Source organism: Acinonyx jubatus, chromosome X (genome assembly GCF_027475565.1).
Source record: "Acinonyx jubatus isolate Ajub_Pintada_27869175 chromosome X, VMU_Ajub_asm_v1.0, whole genome shotgun sequence".
In the NCBI taxonomy this organism is placed as follows: Eukaryota; Metazoa; Chordata; class Mammalia; order Carnivora; family Felidae; genus Acinonyx; species Acinonyx jubatus.
This window is the reverse complement of record NC_069389.1, coordinates 46,850,109-46,855,023: the sequence shown is the minus strand read 5'-3', so window position 1 is coordinate 46,855,023 and position 4,915 is coordinate 46,850,109. Positions and strand designations below refer to the sequence as shown.

The 4,915-nt window shown below is 38.9% G+C and overlaps 1 pseudogene; it reads right to left on the bottom strand.

Moving 5' to 3' along the window:
- Positions 1-647: 647 nt before the first annotated feature.
- On the bottom strand, positions 648-1,716 carry LOC106986523 (probable G-protein coupled receptor 160; annotated as a pseudogene).
- Between the last annotated feature and the right edge of the window lie 3,199 nt (positions 1,717-4,915).

Sequence of the window (4,915 nt, the reverse complement as noted above, 5' to 3'; positions counted from 1 at the left end):
CTCTGCTTGAGACAGTGTGCAAAGCTTCATGTAAGGCCCGAACCCAGGAACGATGAGATCATGACCTGAGCCAAAATCAAGAGTCTCAACTTAACTTACTGACTTAGCTAAGTCAGTCTGAGCTGATTGAGAAGAGTCAATCAAAAGTCTCAATTTAGCTTAACTGACTGAGTCACCCAGGCACCCCAAATTTCCATATAAATTTTTCAATAGGCTCATCTACAAAAAAACCTTCTTGGGATTTTGATAACCACTGCATCAAACCTATTAAGCAATTTGGAAAGTGTTGACATGTTTTCTAGTTTAATCTTTCAATCCATGACTATGGAAGGTCTCTCCATTTGTTTGAGTTTTCTTTAGTTTTTTTTCATCAATATGTTATAATATTCACTATATGGATCCTGTATATGTTTTGTTAAGTGCACATGCAAGTGTTTCATTTTTCTGGAGTGATTTTAGATGGTAATGTGATTTTACTTTTTTGTTTAAAAAAAAACATACAGTTTAATAAATAATAGCATAGTTCCAAAAGACACATAGTGAGAATTTATGAAAACAAGAAGGAGAGACTTCAATTCAGTTTTTTATTTGTCCTGAGCCATCGTGCCTACCTGTTTGTAAATGATGATTCTTATTGTAGTTGTGTTTTAATTAGTTTCAACATGACAGCATACTAACAAAATTGTCCAGCCTTTTTGAGATATAATTGGCATGTAACAAATTATTAATGGTATAAGGTTTTAAATTTGCTCCATATTATAAATTGTGAGTGTAATTAGGCATCATTTCCAGTTGACACATTAATCCACAGGTAATGTGATGTCTCTTAAATTATGCTTGTGGCAATTAAACCAATAAACAATAGCAGTGAGAAAACTATTGATAAAATACAGGGAATGTTCATTTCTATATACTCTGGCTTATATGTATTTTAAGTAAAAGGACAATTTGAAGTAGGACAAATGGTAACCAGCTACCAAGAAAACAGGTAGTGAGCTCAGTCAGGAGTACTTTTTTAAAGCTCACCATATAACTAGATGGATGAAAAGAAAAATATAGGAGACTCTCATTCCTATAGAAAGATATCCTAATAGCCTTTACTAAAGTAGTAACTTCTGACCAAGATGTTATTAAAGCTATAAATAAAATCAGCCGTGGGAAATGACAGACAGTAACTCTGAATACTCAAGTAGAAAGGACATTGATAAGAATAAACATTCTGTGCCTTCACATTTTGGTGGATAGTTGGATCTCCCAAAACATAAGCAAGGACTGAAATCCAAATGAAAATTACTGTGAAGAAATAAAATAACTTTTGATTCTTAAATGGAAGTTTGGTGGTTTTAGAGAAAATCAGAAAGTAATTTATACATTTTATCAAGAAACCTGGATGATACAAAAAGCCATGATTAAAGGAAACAATTTCAGTAAATAGGCAGATACTGTATTCAGTAAACTTAACGCCTAAAAATATGTCATAAAATAGGTCATAATGGGTATATTTGCCAAAAGTAAAAGAGCAATGAACTCTAGTGAGATGCAAAAATATTCCATAAAACCTTGATAGGTATTTTTCCTTCTCATTCCTAGCATGAGTATCTTCAATAACATGTCCCCAAGTATAATCAATCATAGCAAAGAGTTAACACCTAGGGTCTGGTTGGTTTGATGTAACTGCCACTGAAAAGCACAGTTCTTTGAAGAAAAAGTAGCCATATTTTTTTAAATTAAATTTCACAAAGACTGCTGAAATACATTGAATAAAACACTGTTTCATTTTCTTTTTCATCCTCTGCTTTCTCCAATAGGTCTTTCTTGGATGATGATATTTATTTTTTATTTAGGTTTTACTGCCTTCAAACATCTTAGTTTTTGTTCCCTATCATTTTGCTATAGCAAAATGCCAGGTGAGTAAGCTCTGAGTCATTTGCACAAGTGTGAACGAAAGAAGTGCCTTTCCTCCTAAGTGAACCTTCCCCAGCAGGCTAGCTGAGCATGGTCACTTCTGATGCAGAGGATGGTCCTTGCAGCAGAGACCACGCAAGGTGTGGCAGTTCACGCTGTCGCTTAGTTTCCCAGACTCTGGGCTAGAACAGTCGTGTTGTGAGGTCACCACCAGGGCAATTTCAGCCAAAGGGCCCAACTGACTGTCAGAAAGAGGGGCAGGAACCCCACGCGCTCCCTTGGTTCTGCCCTGCCTTGTGCGGAAGGAGGAGGAGCCAGACGACTGCGTGGCTGAACCCCCAAGACCTGCCAGGGGTGTCCGCAGGCTTGTGACCAGGAGGTGCAGACATAGGCGCCAAGCTGCGTGCTGCTTTTGTATCCTCAGACCTGATTTAAACTCATTTTTTTTAGTTTTTGTTTGGTGTGTGTGTGTGTGTGTGTGTGTGTGTATGCGTGCGCAAGTGTGTGTGCATTTTGTAAATTTCTTTGTATTTTCTATATAGACAATGTTGTTATTGAATCAGGGCAGTTCTATTTTTTTTCCTTTCCCATTAATTTGCTTTTATTTAGTTTTATTATCTTACTTGTTTTAGGGGCTAGTTTACTGTTTGTTTGTTTTTTTTTTTTTTAAGTAAGAGTGGAGAGACTAAGAATAATTTCTTTGTTTTCAGTCTTAGTGGTAAACACTCTGTCTTAGCCATAGGCTTTTTTTGTAGATGTTCTTTATCAAGTTTAGGAAATTCACCCCTATCCTAACTTTCTGAAAGTTTGTACCATGAATTTGTGTTGGATTTTGTCAGGAGTCTTATGTGTCCCTTCACATAATCATGTTATTTTCTTCTTTAGCTTATTCAGATAACATTAATTGAATTTGGAATGTTGCAACACTGAATACCTGGAGAAGCTCCCACTTGACCATGATATATAATTTGTTTTTATATGGTGTTGGATTTAATTTGGTCATATTTCACTAACAGTTTTTGTGCCTGTATTCATAAGAGATTTGATAATGTGGCTTTTTGGTATTGTCTTCATCTGGTTTAGGTAACAGATTAATATTGGCCTCCTCCAATGAGTTGGGAAGATTTTCCTCCTCTTAACTTTTGAAAGAGATTGTGTAGATTGGTGTTACTTCTTATTTAAAGAAGATTCTATGATTCATAGAATTTTCCAATTAAATCATCTGTTCCTGGGTCTTTCTTTTTGGAAGATTTTTTAATTAAAATTTAATTTCTTTAGTAGTTTTGTGCTACTCAAATATCTAATCTGATAATGGAGCATAAGACAAGCTGATAAGCTGCAAACACCCCCCCACCCCAAGGTGGAATATGTGTGATATTCCTCCAGCACTCCTGGCTGCCCAAGAAGAAAGGAAAGGGAAGAAAACAAATGGTTAACTGATAGAGATCACAGTCCTCCAGGACATGAGTTTCCATCATTTTTAAATATCTTAGTAAATTACCAGAAAAAGGCAAACTTCTCAATAGCTTAATCTCCAGAAACCTATAGACTCTGTTTCCTGGAGCCCCAACATCACCCTCCCCTCCATAGTGATGTGGGGAACAAAGGCAAGAAGGAAATAGCAGATAAAATTAAATTTCCTTATAACCTGCAGTCAATTGACAACTATTTGAGGCAGGCAAAGTAAAACATTTCTCCAGGAACTCTTTACTATGTTAATGTTAATGCTTTCCTAGAGGGAAAAGCAACCTTAGCTTGACAATAGCTAGGTCTCCAGTATCCTGTGAGTCTTTCTCAGCATATGAAAATCTAATTGGAAGCTTCCCCTGGACTTTACCTCCCCCAACTCCCAAATATATGCAGTCTCTCCACAGAGTCCTGGGCAGCTCTTCCTGCCCATGGGTCCTGTCCCCTGTTTTAATAAGATCATTTTTGCACCAAAGATGTCTCAAGAATTCTTTCTTGGCCGTTGGCTCTGGACCCCACCCTTACCTCAAAACCTCATCATAATGTTTTATGAGTTTTAACAGTTTTTGAGGAATTGCTCCATTTCTTCTAAATTGTTGAGTTTATCAGCATACAGTTGTTCATGGTATTCCTATATTATGGTCTGGATCACCCAGCAGAAGAACCAAGCGGTACTCGGAGACCTTGGAAGGCAGGAGGTTTATTTTACACCAGTGGGCTCAGAGGAGATCATTCTCCAGAGGTCTGAGTCCTGAGCATAAGCAGCAGGGACAATTTATAGTCTGTTTGTTATGCCCAGAATTCGTGATCCCCAAACACCACCAGGGAGCCAAGTCCGATGCAAAAGCAAAAGAGCCTTTATTCCAGCTAGCTCAAGCTCAATCCCCTACCTGCACTGATGCAGCGGTGAGATACCGGAGAGAGAGAGTGAGTTTCAAAAGCACAAAGGTTTTATAGGGGTCTAGGGGCAGTTGGTGAGGTAATGGCTGTGGCCTCAGCCGATTGGCTGGGGAAGGGTCGTGGCCTCGGCTGATTGGCTGGGGAAGGGTCAGAGTCCTGTTACGAAGGTCGCTGTGCATGTTTTGATAGGGAAGTTTGAACGGGTGAGCGGGAGGTTACTCAAGGGGAGGTCTGAGGTTTCTGTGATTTTCCCAGAAAGGGGGCATGTCAGGGACATAGTCACTCAAGGTGGAGGACACAGAACAAGACGGAGTCGGCTGGCATAGGTCCGCCCTTTCATGTTCAAGCCTGGCAAGCGGGATGGGAAGAAAAACCCAGAAGGGGAGTCTTTGGGCAGGGACTGGAATTCCCCTATCAGTCCTTTCATCCACTTATAACAGATTTTTCCCTATCAATGGAATATCATTCCAGAATCTGCAGCTATTAAAAAGCATAATATAGGAATACCAGACCAGTTTCCATAACATTTGGTTCCCTGACGAGGAAATTCAACCGCACTGGCCCATTGTTGCCACCTGTTTGTGAAAATGGCAAGGCAGTGATGGAATTAGGAATCCCAAAGGAGAACGCATGCCCTGCTGAA